The sequence below is a fragment of the Kogia breviceps genome, chromosome 7, assembly GCF_026419965.1.
Source record: "Kogia breviceps isolate mKogBre1 chromosome 7, mKogBre1 haplotype 1, whole genome shotgun sequence".
In the NCBI taxonomy this organism is placed as follows: domain Eukaryota; kingdom Metazoa; phylum Chordata; class Mammalia; order Artiodactyla; family Physeteridae; genus Kogia; species Kogia breviceps.
Window position 1 is genome coordinate 30,927,997 of NC_081316.1, and position 16,957 is coordinate 30,944,953.

Sequence of the window (16,957 nt, forward strand, 5' to 3'; positions counted from 1 at the left end):
TGAAGCTATGGGGATGGGTCACATTTCCCAGGAGAAGTTTGAAGCATGATATTCATTCATTCAACACATATTTATCAAATGCCTACCGTGTGTGGACAGGGAGAAGATGGACTAGGCTGGAATATAGAGAAAGGACATGAACATAGAGATAGGGAGAGTGGGGGCCAAGATAGTGGAGTAGAAAGACCTTGAGCACACGTCCCCTCATGAGCACACCAAAATCACAACTGTCTGCAGAACAACTATCTATGAAACAGACCAGAATCTAACAGAAAAGATTTTCTACAACTGAAGACATAAAGAAGGAACCACAAGATGGGCAGGAATGATGGACTTGTGGTATCAAGTCCTATACCTTTGGGTGGGTGACCCACAAACTGGAGAATAATTATATTGCAGAGGTTTTCCCACAGGAGTGAGAGTTCTGAGCACCACATCAGGCTCCCCAGCCTGGGGGTCCTGTACCAGGAAGATGAGCCCCTAGTGCATTTGGCTTTGAAGCCCAGCAGGGATTATTTTGGGAGTCCCACAGGACTGTGGGAAATAGAGACTTCACTCTTGAAGGGTGCACACAAAATCTCATGTGCACTGGGACCCAGGGAAAAAGCAGTAACTTGATAGGAGCCTGGGCCAGACGTACCTACTGGTCTTGGAGAGTCTCTTGGAGAGGTGGGGGCAGGAGGCCCTTGCAACTCGCCCTTGGGACATAAACACTGGTGCCAGCCATATTTGGGAGCTTTCTACCACATGGGTATATCTGCTGGTGGCTGCTATCATGGGGTCCTCCCTCTAGCTCATTAGCACCATGATCTGGCCCCACCCAACAGCCTGTAAGCACCAGTGCTGGGACACGTCAGGCCAAACAACTAACTGGGCAGGGACACAGCCTCACCCATCAGCAGACAGGCTGTCTAAAGACCTCCCAAGCCAACAGTCACCTCTAGACACAGTCCTAGACACAGCTCTGCCCACCAGACGGCCAAGACCCAGGTCCACCCACCAGTGGGCAGGCACTGGCAATGGCCACCAGGAAGTCTGCACAAACCTCTAGACCAGCCTCACCCACCATGGGGCAGACATAAGACTTAAGAAAACCACAATCCTTAGCCTGCAGACCCAGCCCACCCACAGCAAGCCAGACCCTACCCTGGGAATAGTTGGGCCCTTGTCTTGCCATTCAGCAGGTCAACACAAGTTTCAGGACACTCTAGGCCTCATATCCAACTGTGTCAGGAACCAGTCCCCCCCTCCACAAGTTATCTGACACCAGCTCTGGGAACCCTGGGCCCTGCAGCCACACTGTAGGACCTGGCTATGCCTGCTAAAAGTCTGGTACTAACTCCAGGACCTGGCTTCACCCACCAGTTAAGGGGCAACACCCTCGGAGTCTTCTAGACCCTTACTCTCCACAACAGAGAGCCAGCACTAGACCTGGGGCCCACTGGGGTTCTGCAGGTAGCTGCCTTGTGGCCAGGCCCCACTAACCAGCAGCCAGCAGCATCTGCACAAGGCAGGGCCTGGAAACTAACCAGGCTAGGGACCAACCAAGCCTACCAGACTGCCCACATAGCCTGACACAATAGAAGGAAACATGCAGCCCTCTTAGGGGAAACACCTAGAGCATATAGCTTGGGTGACAAAATGGGAGTGTGCTTGCTGGGATACATAGGACGTCTCCTACAGAAGGCCACATCTCCAAGGTTGAGAAACGCAATTAATCTACCACATACATAAAAGTACAAATACCAACTTAGACAAAATTAAGCAGCAGAGGAGCATGTTCAAGAAGAAGGAACAGTGGGAATTCCCTGGTGATCCAGTGGTTTGGACTCTGTGCTTTTACTGCCGAGGGTGTGGGTTCAATCCCTGGTTGGGGAACTAAGATCCCACAAACCGTTGCAGCCTAGGCAAAAAAAAAAAAAAAAGGAACAAGATAAAACCCAAGAAGAACTAAGTGAAGTGGAGACAGGCACTCTACCAGAGAAAGAGTTCAGAGTAATGATCATAAAGATGATGAAAGAACTTGGGAGGAGAATGGATGAAGAGTGAGAAGTTAGAAGTTTTTAACAAAGAGTTAGAAAATACAAAGAACAAGCAAAGAGATATGAACAATACAATAACTGAAATGAAAAATACACTAGTAGAAATCAATAGTAGACTAAATGAGGCAGAAGAACAGATCAGTGAGCTGGAAGACAAAGTAGTGGAAATCATCGCCACTGAACAGAGAAAAGAATGAGAAGAAATGAGGACAGTTCAAGAGACATCTGGGACAACATCAAGTGCACTAATATTCACATTATAGGGGTCCCAGAAGGAGAAGAGAGAGAAAGGGTCTGAGAAAATATTTGAAGACATAAGAGCTGAAAACTTCCCTAACCTGAGAAAGGAAAAAGTCACTTAAGGCCAGGAAGTACAGAGAGTCTCATACAGGATGAACCCAAAGAGGAAGACATCAAGACACATTGTAATAAAAATGACAAACATTAAAGATAAAGAGAGAATATTAAAAGCAGCAAGGGAAAAGCAACAAATAACATACAAGGGAACTCCCATAAGGCTATCAGCTGAGTTTTCAGCAGAAACTCTGCAGACCAGAAGGGAGTGACACAGTATATTTAAAGTGATGGAAGGGAAAAACCTACAACCAATAATGTTATATCCAGTGAGGCTCTCATTCAGATTTGATGGAGAAATCAAAAGGTTTTCAGACAAGCAGAAGCTAAAAGAGTTAAGCACCACCAAACCAGCTTCACAACAAATGTTAAAGGAATTTCTCTAGGTGCAAAAGAAAAGGCCACAACTAGAAACAAGAAAATTATGAAATGAAAAAGCTCACCAGTAAAGACAAACATACAGTAAAGGTAGTAAATCATCCACACACAAAAGTAGTAGGGTGGTTAAAAGACAAAACTACTAAAATCATCTGTATACACAATAAGCAGTTAAGGGATAACAAAACAGTTAGATATGAAATATAATATCAAAAACAGTAATAGTGAGGGGAGGAAAGTACAAATGCAGGGTTTTTAAAATGCATTTGAAATTAAGAGAACAGCAACATAAAAATCATATATAGGGTTTCCCTGGTGGCGCAGTGGTTGAGGACCTGCCTGCCAATGAAGGGGACATGGGTTCGTGCCCCGGGCCAGGAAGATCCCACATGCCGTGAAGCCTGTGCTCCACAACGGGAGAGGCCACAACAGTGAGAGGCCTGCGTAATGCAAAAAAAAAAAAAAAAAAAAAAGAAAAATCATATATAATTAATATATATTAAATAATATAATTTATATTAAACAATATATAATATATATTAAATAATATATATTATATATGTGTATATATATATATATATATACTGTTACACAAAAACCTCAGGGTAACTGCAAACCAAAAATCCACAATAGATATACACACAAGAAAGAAAAAGGAACCCAAACAAAACACTAAAGGTAGTCATCAAATCACAAAAGAAGAGAACAGAAGAGAAAAAAAAAAAGACCTACAAAAGCAAAACCAAAACAATTAACAAAGTGGCAATAAGAACAGACATATCAAATATTACCTTAATTGTAAATGGACTAAATGCTCCAACCAAAAGACAGAGTGGCTGAATGGATAAAAAAACAAGACCTGTATATATGCTGCCTACAAGAGACTCACATCAGATCTACTGCCACACAGAGACTGAAAGTGAGGGGATGGAAAATGCTATTCCATTCAAATTGAAATTTTTTAAAAACTCGAGTAGCAATACTTATATCTGAAAAAATAGACTTTAAAATATGGCTGTTACAAGAGACAAAGAATGATACTACATCATGATGCAATCCAAGAAATAAGATATATATATATATATATATATATATATATATATATATATATATATATATATATATAAAACAGTTGTGTATAGATACATATATATGCACCCAACATAGGAGCACCTCAATGTATAAGGCAAATATTAACAGAAATAAAAGGAGAAATCGACAGTAACAATAATAGTAGGGGACTTTAAAACCTTACACCAAGGGACCGATCATTCAGACAGAAAATCAATAAACACAGACCATAAATAACACCTTAGACCAGATACACTTAATTGATGGAGAGCATTCCATCCCAAAGCAGCAAATTCACATTCATTTCAAGTGCACATGGAACATTCTCCAGGATAGATCACATGCTAGGCTGCAAAACTAGCCTTGGTAAATTTAAGAAAACTGAAATCATATCAAGCATCTTTTCCTACCAGAATGCCATGAGACTAGATATCAACCACAAGAAAAAAAGTGCAAAAATCACAAACACGTGGAGGCTAAACCATATGCTACTAATCAACAGACGGATAACTGAAGAAATCAAAGAGGAAATTAAAACATGCCTAGAGGAAATAAAAACAAAAAGATGATGATCCAAAACCCATGGGATGCAGCAAAAGAAGTTCTAAGAGGGAACTTTATAGCAATACAAGCTTACTTCAGGAAATAAGAAAAATCTCAATAAACAACCTAATCTTACACTTAAAGAAATTAGAGAAAGAACAAACAAAAGCCAAAGTTAGTAGATAGCAAGATATCATAAAGATCAGAGCAGAAATAAATGAAATAGACACAAAAACAAAAAACAGAAAAGAACAATGTAACTAAAAGCTGGTTCTTTGGAAAGATAAACAAAACTGATAAACCCTCAGCCAGATTTGCCAAGGAAAAATTGGAGAGGAACCAAATCAATAAAATTTGAAATGAAAAAGAAGTTACAACCAACATCACAGAAATACAAAGGATCATAAGAGACTACAATGAAAAACTATACACCAATAAAATGGACAACCTAGAAGAAATGGACAAATTCTTAGCTACAATATCACAAGACTGTACTGGGAAGAAATAGAAAATATGAACAGACCAATTTCTAGTAATGAAATTAATCAGTACTTTAAAAACTTCCAACAAACAAAAGCCCAGGACCAGATGGCTTCACAGGTGAATTCTACCAAACATTTAGAGACGAGTTAATACCTATTCTTCTCAAATTTCTGCAATTAACTTCAGAGGAAGGGACACTTCTGGACTCATTCTCTGAGGTCAGCATAAACCTGATACCAAAACCAGACAAAGACATCAAAAAAAAAAAAAAAAAGAGAGAGAGAGAGAGAGAGAGAAATCAGAGCCCAATATAACTGATGAACATAAATGCTAAAATCCTCAACAAAATATTACCATACCAAATCCAACAATATATTAAAAGGATCATACACCATGATCACATGGGATTTATTCCAGGGATCCAAGGATTTTTCAGTGTCCACAAATCAAAGTGATACACCACGTTAACAAATTGAAGAAGAAAAACCATGTGATCATCTCGATACAGAAAAAAGCTTTTGATAAAATCCAACATCCGTTTCCACTAAAAAGTCCCCAGAAAGTGGGCATAGAGGGAAAATACCTCAACATAATAAAGGCCATATATGACAAACCCACTGCTAACATCATACTCAATGGAGAAAAGCTGAAAGCAATTCCTCTGAGATCAGGAAAAAGACAAAGATGCCCACTCTCGCCACTTTTATTCAACATAGGTTTGGAAGTCCTAACCACAGCAATCAGAGAAGAAAAAGAAATAAAAGGAGTCCAAATTGGAAAAGAAGTAAAACTGTCACTGTTTATAGATGGCATGATATATAGAAAATCCTAAAGAGGCCACCAGAAAATTACTAGAGCTCATCAATGAATTCAGTGAAGTTGCAGGATACAAAATTAATATACAGAAATCTGTTCCATTTCTCTATACTAACAATGAACTATCAGAAAGAGAAATGAAACAATCCCATTAAAAAATAGGCAGAACACTTTGACATAAATCACAGCAATTTTTTTATTCTATCACCTAAAAGGAAGGAAATAAAAACAAAAATAGACAAATGGGATCTAATTAAAACTAAAAGCTTTCACACAACTAAGGAAACAATCAACAAGATGAAAAGAAAATCTACTGAATGGGAGAAAATATTTGCAAATGATATGAACAATAAGGGGTTAATATCCAATGTATAGAAACAGCTCAAAAACTTCACATCAAAAAAACAAGCAACTCGATTAAGAAATAGGCAGAAGCACTAAATAGACATTTCTCCAAAGAAGACATACAGATGGCCAGAAATCACATGAAAAGATGCTCAACCTCATTCATCAGAGAAATGTAGATCAAAACCACAATGAAATATCACCTCACATCTGTCAGAATGGCTATTATCAAAAAGAATTGCAAATAACAAACATTGGAGAAAAAGAGCCCTTGCACACTGTTTATGGGAATGTAAACTGGTGCAGCCACTGTGGAAAAGAGTATGGAGGTTTCTCAAAAAACTAAAATAGAACTACAATGAGACCAGCAATTACACTCCTGTGTATATATGTATATATAAAAAAATTAATTGTAAAAGATACATGCACCCCAATGTTCATAGCAGCATTATTTACGAGTGCCAAGATATGGAAGAAACCTAAGTGTATATCAAACGATGAATAGAAAAAGATGTGGTATATATATTCAATGGAATATACATACCTCATGGTAACTACAAAAAAAAAATCTACAATAGATACACACACACAAAAGAAAAAACAATCCAAACACAACACTAAAGACAGTCATCAAATCACAAGAGAATAGAACAAAAGAAGGGAATAAAAAGACCAACAGAAACAAAGCCAAAACAATTAACAAAGTGGCAATAAGAATAGACATATCAATAATTACCTTCAATGTAAATGGATTAAATGCTCCAACCAAAAGACATAGACTGGTTGAATGCATATAAAAACAAGACCTGTATATGTACTGTCTACAAGAGAACCACTTCAGATCTAGAGCCACAAACAGACTGAAAGTGAGGGGATGGAAAAATATATTCCATGAGAATGGAAATCAAAAGAAAGATGGAGTAGTAATACACATATCAGACAAAATAGACTTTAAAATAAAGACTGTTACAAGAGACAAGGACACTACAGCCCTCCCATCAGGACGCTTGCACAGCCCTCTTAGATAGCCTCATCCACCAGAGGGCAGACAGCAGAAGCAAGAAGAACTACAATCCTGCATCCTGTGGAATGAAAACCACATTCACAGAAAGATAGACAAAATGTAAAGGCAGAGGACTATGTACCAAATGAAGGAACAAGATGAAACTTCAGAAAAACAACTAAATGAACTGGAGATAGGCAACCTTCCAGAAAAAGGATTCAGAATAACAATAGTGAAGATGATCCAGGACCTTGGAAAAAGGATGGAGGTAAACATCAAGAAGATGCAAGAAATGTTTAACAAAGACCTAGAAGGAATACAAAACAAACACATAGAAGAATTATACAACAAACAGAGATGAACAATACAGTAACTGAAATGAAAAATACACTAGAAGGAATGAATAGCAAAATAACTGAGGCAGAAGAACAGATAAGTGACCTGGAAGACAGAATGGTGGCATTCAATGCTGCAGAACAGAATAAAGAAAAAAGAATGAAAAGAAATGAAGACAGCCTAAGAGACCTCTGTGACATTAAATGTAACAACATTCACATTATAGGAGTCCCAGAAGGAGAAGAGGTAGAAAAAGTACATGAGAAAATATATCAAGAGATTATAGTCGAATATTTCCCTAATGTGGGAAAGGAAATAGGCACCCAAGTGCAGAAACCACAGAGAGTCCCAAGCGGGATAAACCCAAAGAGAAACACATCAAGACACACAGTAATCAAACTGACAAGATTTAAAGACTTTGTCTTTAAATTATTGAAAGCAACAAGGGAAAATTACAAATAACATAAAAGGGAACTCCAATAAGGTTAACAGCTGATTTCTCAGCAGAAAGGAGTGCCACGATATAATTAAAGTGATGAAGAACCTACAACCAAGATTACTCTGCCCACCAAGGATCACATTCAGATTCGACAGAGAAATCAAAAGTTTACAGACAAGAAAAAGCTAAGAGAACTCAGCACTAGCAAACCAGCTCTACAACAAGTGCTAAAGGAAACATAAGAGAAGAAAAGGACAGACAAAAAAACCCCACCCAAAACAATTAAGAAAATAGTAATAGGAACATACATATGGATAAATACCTTAAATGTGAATGTATTAAATGCTCCAACCAAAAGACAAACACTGGCTGAATGGATACAAAAACAAGACCCATATATATGCTGTCTAAAAGACACCCACTTCAGACCTAGGGGCACATACAGACTGAAAGTGAGGGGATGGAAAATGATATTCCATGCAAATGGAAACCAAAAGAAAGCTGGAGTAGCAATACTCATATCAGATAAAATGACTTTAAAATAAAGAATGTTACAAGAGACAAGGAAGGACACTATGTAATGATCAAGGGATCAATCCAAAAAGAAGACATAACAATTATAAATATATATGTACCCAACATAGGAGCACCTCTATACATAAGGGAACTGCTAACAGCTATAAAAGAGGAAATTTACAGTAACACAATAATAGTGGGGGACTTTAACACCTCACTTACACCAATGTACAGATCATCCACACAGAAAATTAATAAGGAAACACAAGCTTTAAATGACACAACAGACCAGAGAGATTTAATTGATATTTATAGGACATTCCATCTGAAAACAGCAGATTACACTTTCTTTGCAAGTGCACATGGAACATTCTCCAGGATAGATCACATCTTGGGTCACAAATAAAGCCTCAGTAAATTTAAGAAAATTGAAATAATATCAAATATCTTTTCTGACCACAATGCTATGAGATTAGAAATCAGTTACAGGGAAAAAAACGTAAGAAACACAAACACATGGAGGCTAAACAATACATTACTAAATAACCAAGAGATCACTGAGGAAATAAAAAAAATACCTAGAGACAAATGACAATGAAAACACAATGATCCAAAACCTATGGGAGGCAGCAAAAGCAGTTCTAAGAGGGAAGTTTATAGCAATACAATCCTATGTCAAGAAACAAGAAAAACCTCAAATAGACAATTTAACCCTACACCGAAAGGAACTAGAGAAAGAAGAACAAACAAAAACCAAAGTTAGTAGAAGGAAAGAAATCAAGATCAGAGCAGAAATAAATGAAATAGAAACAAAGAAAACAATAGCAAAGATCAATAAAACTAAAAGCTGGTTCTTAGAGAAGATAAACAAAATTGAGAAACCTTTAGCTGGACGCATCAAGAAAAAGGAGAGGACTCAAATCAATAAAATTAGAAATGAAAAAGGAGAAGTTACAGCGGACACCTCAGAAATACAAAGCATCGTAGGAGACTACTACAAGCAATTCTATGCTAATAAAATGGACAGCCTGGAAGAAATGGATAAATTCTTAGAAATGTATAACCTTCCAAGACTGACCGGGAAGAATAGAAAACAGGCACAGACCAATCACAAGTAAGGAAATTGAAACTGTGATTAAAACTTTTCCAACAAGCAAAAACCCAGGACCAGATGGCTTCACAGGTGAATTCTATCAAACATTTAGAGAACAGCTAACACACATCCTTCTCAAACTCTTCCAAAAAATTGCAGAGGAAAGAAGACTCCCAAACTCATTCTACGAGGCCAGCATCACCCTGATACCAAAACCAGACAAAGATACTACAAAAAGAGAAAATTACAGACCAACATCACTGATGGATATAGATGCAAAAATCCCCCCAAAATAATAGCAAACAGAACCCAACAACACATTAAAAGGGTCATACACCATGATTAAGTGGGATTTATCCCAGGGATGAAAGGATTCTTCAATATACGTAAATCAATCAACATGATACACTATGTTAACAAAATGAAGAATAAAAACCATATGATCATCTCAATAGATGCAGAAAAAGCTTTTGACAAAATTTAACACCAATTTATGATAAAAACTCTCCAGAAAATGGGCATACAGGGAACCTACCTCAACATAATAAAGGCCATATACGACAAACTTTGCACAGAAAACATCATTCTCAATGGTGAAAAACTGAAAGCATTTTCTTTAAGTTCAGGAGCAAGACAAGGATGTCCACTCTTGCCACTATTATTTAACATAGTTTTGGAATTCCTAACATGGCAATCAGAGAAAAAAAATAAAAAAAAGGAATCCAAATTGGAAAAGAAGAAGTAAAACTGTCACTGTTTGCAGATGCCATGATACTATACATAGAGAATCCTAAACATGCCACCAGAAAACTACTAGAGCTCATCAATGAAGTTGGTAAATTTGCAGGATACAAAATTAACGCACAGAAATCTCTTGCATTCCAATACACTAACAACGAAGATCAGAAAGAGAAATTAAGGAAACAACCCCATTCACCACTTCAACAAAAAGAATAAAATATCTAGGAATAAACCTACCTAAGGAGGTAAAAGACCTGTACTCTGAAAACTGTAAGACACTGACGAAAGAAATCAAAGATAACACAAACAGATGGAGAGATATACCATGTTCTTGGATTGGAAGAATCAATATTGAGAAGATGGCTATACTACCCAAAGCAATCTACAGATTCAATGCAATCCCTATCAAATTACCAATGACATTTTCTATGGAACTTGAACAAAAAATCTTAAAATTTGTATGGAGACACAAAAGACCCCAAATAGCTAAAGCAGTCTTGAGGGAAAAAAAACGGAGCTGGAGGAATCAGGCTCCTTGATTTCAGACTATACTACAAAGCTACAGTAATCAAGACAATATGGTACTGGCACAAAAACAGACATATAGATCAATGGAACAGGATAGAAAGCCCAGAAATAAACCCACACACCTATGGTCAACTAATCTATGACAAAGGAGGCAAGGATATACGATGGAGAAAAGGCAGTCTCTTCAATAAGTGGTGCTGGGAAAACTGGACAGCTACATGTAAAAGAATGAAATTAGAACACTCCCCAGCAGCATAAACAAATATAAACTCAAAATGGATTAGAGTCCTAAACATATGACCAGACACTATAAAACTCTTAGAGGAAAACATAGGAAGAACACTCTTTGACATAAATCACAGCAAGACCTTTGATCCACCTCCTAGAGTAATGGAAATAAAAACAAAAATAAACAAATGGGACCCAATGAAACTTAAAAGCTTTTGTACAGCCAAGGAAACCAAAAACAAGAAAAGACAACCCTCAGAATGGGAGAAAATATTTGCAAATGAATCAATGGACAAAGGATTAATCTCCAAAATATATAAACAGCTCATGCACCTCAATATTAAAAAAACAAACAACCCAATCAAAAAATGGGCAGAAAACCTAAATAGACATTTTTCCAAAGAACACATACAGATGGCCAAGAAGCACATGAAAAGCTACTCAACATCACTAATTATTAGAGAAATGCAAATCAAAACTACAATGAGGTTTCACCTCACACCAGTTAGAATGGGCATCATCAGAAAATCTACAGACAACAAATACTGGAGAGGGTGTGGAGAAAAGCAACGCTCTTGCACTGTTGGTGGAAATGTAAATTGATACAGCCACTATGATGAATGGTATGGAGGTTCCTTAAAAAACTAGAAATAGAATTACCATATGATCCAGAAATCCCACTACTGGACATATACCCAGAGAAAACCATAATTCAAAAAGACACATGCACCCCAATGTTCATTGCAGCATTATTTACAATAGCCAGATCATGGAAGCAACCTAAATGCCCATCAACAGACGAATCGATAAAGAAGATGTGGTACATATATACATTGGAATATTACTCAGCCATAAAAAGGAACGAAATTGGGTCATTTGTTGAGACGTGGATGGATCTAGAGACTGTCATACAGGGTAAAGTAAGTCAGAAAGAGAAAAACAAATATTGTATATTAACGCATGTATGTGGAACCTAGAAAAATGGTACAGATGGACTGGTTAGCAGGGCAGAAGTTGAGACACAGATGTAGAGAACAAACGTATGGACACCAACCAAGGGGGGAAGGCAGGGGTCGGGGGGGTGGTGTGATGAACTGGGCAATTGGGATTGACATGTATACACTGATGTGTATAAAAGTGATGACTAATAAGAACCTGCTGTATAAAAAAATAAAATTCAAAAATTAAAAGAAAAAAAATGGGCAGAAGAACTAAATATACATATCTTCAAAGAAGACATACAGTTGTCCAAAAAGCACATGAAAAGATGTTCAATGTCACAAATTATCAGAGAAATGCAAATGGTCTTCATGAAAAAGTCTACAAACAACAAATGCTGGAGAGGGTGTGGAGAAAAGGGAACCCTCCTACACTGTTGGGAGGAATGTAAATTGGTAAAACCACTATGGAGAACATTATGGAGGTTCCTTAGGAAACTAAAAATAGAAATACCACATGACCCAGCAATCCTACTCCTAGGCATATACCTGGAGAAAAACATAATTTGAAAAGATATATGCACCACAGTGTTCATTGCAGCACTATTTACAATACTAAAGACATGGAAGCAACATAAATGTCCATCAACAGAGGAATAAAGAAGATGTGGTTCCTATATATAATGGAATATCACTGAGCCATAAAAAGAACAATATAATGCCATGTGCAGCAACATGGATGGACCTCGAGATTGTCACACTAAGTGAAGTAAGTCAGACAGAGAAAGACATATATCATATGATATCACTCCTATGTAGAATCAAATTTTTTAAAAATAATACAAATGAACTTACTTACAAAACAGAAACAGACTTACAGATAATGAAAACAAACTTATGGTTACCAAAGGTGAAATCTGGGGGAGGGGGAAGGATAAGTCAGGAGTATGGGATTCATATATACACACTACTATATATAATATAGATAATCAACAAGGACCTACTGTATAGCACAGGAAACTCTATTCAGTATTCTGTAATAACCTATATGGGAAAAGAATCTGAAAAAGAGTGAATATATGTATACATATAACTGAATCTCTTTGCTGTACACCTGAAACTAACACAGTATTGTAAATCAACTATACTCCAATATAAAATAAAAATTAAATTAAAAAACAAAATATGCATTCAATGTAAAATAAAAAATGGACAGAAGAATGGAATAGTATTTTTCCCCAAGAGGAAATGTAGATGGCTAACATGCACATGAAAAGATGTTCAATATCATTCATCATCAGGGAAATGCAGGTCAAAACCACAATGAAATATCACCTCTGATCAATCAGAATGGCTATTATCAAAAAGAACACAAATAACAAACATTGGCAAGGATGTGGAGAAAAGGGAACCCTAGTACACTGTTTGTGGGAATGTAAATTGGTGCAGCCACTGTGGAAGACAGTATGGAGGTTTCTCAAAAAACTAAAAATAGAACTACTATATGAGCCGGAAATTCTACTCCTGGGTATGTATATATATATATATATATATATATATATATATATATATGTATATATTTTTGTGTGTGTGGTACGTGGGCCTCTCACTGTTGTGGCCTCTCCCGTTGCGGAGCACAGGCTCCGGACCTGGAGGCTCAGCGGCCATGGCTCACGGGCCCAGCTGCTCCGCGGCATGTGGGATCTTCCCGGACCGGGGCACGAACCCGCGTCGCCTGCATCGGCAGGCGGATTCTCAACCACTGCGCCACCAGGGAAGCCCAGTGGCTATATATTTTTTTTAAAAACTCCACTAATTCGAAGAGATACGTGCACCTCGATGTTCATAACAGCATTATTTCCAATTGCCAAGATATGGAAGCAACCTAAGTGTCCATCAAGCAATGAATGGGTAAAGTTGTGGTATATATGTACAATGGAATAGTACTTAACCATAAAAAATGAATGAAATTTTGCCATTTGTAGCAACATGGATGGAATTGGGGGGCATTATGCTAAGTGAAATAAGTCAGACAAAGAAAGACACATACTGTATTATATCACTTATATATGGAATTTAAAATATACAACAAAATAGTGACTATAACAAAAAAGAAGCAGACTCAGATATAGAGAACAAATTAGTGGTTACCAGTAGGAAGAGGGAAGGGGGTAAAGACAACTTAGGGGGAGGGGAGCAAGAGGTACAAACTATTAGGTATAAAATAAGCTACAATGATAAATTGTACAGCATAGGGAATATAGCATATATTTTATAATAACTGTAAATGGAATATAACCTTTAAAAATTATGAATCACTGTACTATATACCTGTAATTTAAATAACATTATGCATCAACTATACTTCAATTTAAAAATGTAGGGATAAGGATATAAAGAGGGAGAGAAGCCACTGGAAAAGCAATGTGGAAGGTGGGAAGAGGGTGCAAGGAGGTGCTCTCGCTGTGAAACAGGGAAGTTTGAAGGGGGAGTTGATGGTTCTATAATATCAAATGTTGTATAAAGTTTCAGATAGAATGAGGGAAGCCTTCTATTTGCTTATTCCACTGGTACTTATTGCATTTCTAGCACTGTGCTATATTCTGGGGCTGCAGTGGTCAACAACACTGACCTAATCTTGAACCTGTTAGAGCTTACATTCTAGCGGAGATGACCATTAAGCCAGTCCTTACACCGAAGCACAAGTTACGAGGCCACCTTAGGAGGAAGCTAAACTTTGTTGGGGTCAGAGAAAGCTTCCAGGAGGAAGTGATTAAGCTGAGACTCAGTTTTGACCTGCAGCCTCAAAAACCCGAATAAACAAAGCTTAGCATTTAATCATTTTGGTGGCTGAAGAGTAAAGAAAGGACTTAGAACAATGGTGATGCCATGTGCAACCTTTCTTTCCAAGACCAAGGATAGGTGATATGACAGCTCTTGAACATCAACCTGACTTTCAGACCGCTGGTATACATGGACACACTGCTACAAAGTTGCAAGGGAAATTTCTAAAATCTTAGTCATTTCTAAAGAAAATCTTTAGACTTCCATGGGAAAGTACACCTTGAAGTTTGATGATAAAAATAGACCATCTGTGGCCTCAGCATCTGAAGTAATACAGATGGGGCTATTTATTTAAAAAATAAATTGCTGGCGATGTCATTAGCAATTCAAAGGTTGGACTTTCAGACTTTCTTCTTATGCTAACCATGGCCCAGGTGGATAACAAAACTTCGAGTAGTTTATGCTCACAAATTATACTTTATGACTTAAACTAAAAATGTTTTCTTTATCCAAAAAAGTAAACACAGCAAATAATATTCAAGTATTTACTGTGTCCATTAATATTGTAAATTAAATTCATATGTTGGCTTGAGAAAAAATAAAACATACAAAGTAGCTTTATTGTGAATATTTACATACTACTGTTGATAATGGCAGCCTGCCTGAGAGAGAAAATTTTTCAGAAAGGGAAGTGGTATCTTGAATTTCCTCTTAAAACTGGAAGGGGGTGGGAACACTGGAGAAGGGAAAATATTCAATTATCTGTCAGTAGGGAGAAGGCTGTGCCTTACAGGACAGAAAAGTTGGGAAGGAACACGGTCCTTTTCTTTCCCAGAAACTACAGAGCCACTTCCCTTGCCTTTCTCACTCCTATGCTCTAAGCTGATAGAACTAGCATAGGAACCTGGCAACAAGGAGGAGCTGGTCCCTTGCCACCAACTTCAGGGTCCTGGGAACCACCTGAGGGCCAGAGGGAGATGGGAGCGATCTTTGTTTCTCTTGGGTGGCCACTGCACAGGGTAGCGTGGGAGCGGAATGTTTTCTTAGTTTGAATAAATTTACCAAAACAACCACCCAGAGCCTACCTCTTTATAACTCCCACTCCCTCGGCAAGGGCTTTCCTCTCTGAGTGTAGGCTGAGATGCAAAGTGCCCACATAGGGAAATCTGAAAGGTGTCTCTGTCTCAGTAAACTAGAAGAAATTCTCACCAAATTCTTTAGCTGTGCAATGTTAGACTAGATGATCTTGAAGGCTCCTTTCTGCTCTAAGCTTCTATTATTCTGTATGGTTCATTTTTGTGTTTTTAGAATGTGGACTTAGGTCACTGCTTATTCCCTAGTAAGGATAGTGAGGGCAATGTCCCTTTCCTCTTAGAGTGTGACATAAAAACATCTGACTTCAGGAATCCTTCCCATGGGCTATGCCCAGTTTCTGCCAGAAGGCAGCCTGCCTCAGGGGAGAAGTAGAAATTCACCTGAGTTTGAATATGTACTCTGCTACCTCGGCTGTGGGAACTAGATACGTCACCACCTCTCTAAGCCTCAGTTTATTCTTCTAAAAAATGGACTTAATAATCTTTTCTCCGTAAGATGTTTGCAAAGATTAGTATACCATGTAAAGTACCTCATACAATGTTTGACCCATGGAAGATGCTTCATATGTTATTTTGTATATTTATTTATTGATGCAAGTAACATTATACTTCCTGGCAGTAGATTGTATGAGGCTTCAAATTTTCCAAAAAGTTGTATAATTAAGGGGGATTCCTCGTGGTTGCCACTGTGATGTTTTCTGCATTGTGGTGCCATTGTTTTGTAATTGTTTTATGAAACATTTGGCCTTTGAAAGTTACAGAGGCACTTTCCGATAAGTGAATGCTTTATGTGATGTCAGTCTTTTCAAAATGTGGAGCCTTTAATGTAACTGGTTTCTTTGTTAAGACTTTGCAGAAATTGTCCATGTGAATTTGATGAGGGAAAATCCTGGCATATTTTGGCTTTTCTCTGGCTAGGTTGGTTTGCCTAATTAAATTCGAAACTTTGCCAGTGGGCACCTTGGAAACTCATTTAAGTTGTCTGTGGCTGAAATGATGGAGAGTTGTTTTCCATAATTCATAAGAATCAAAGAGAGAGATTAAAATTTAAGAAAGTTAAAACCTTATGTTAGCTTGGATTCTCTGAGAGACAGACACCAAGACATAATTAGCCATGCAAGAGATTATTAGCCTATGAGGGAAAACATGGAGGGAGCCAGAGGAGGCCAGGAGGCCCATCAGACCATAATGTAGGTCTGACCCCTGAGGAGGAGAGTGGGAAGGA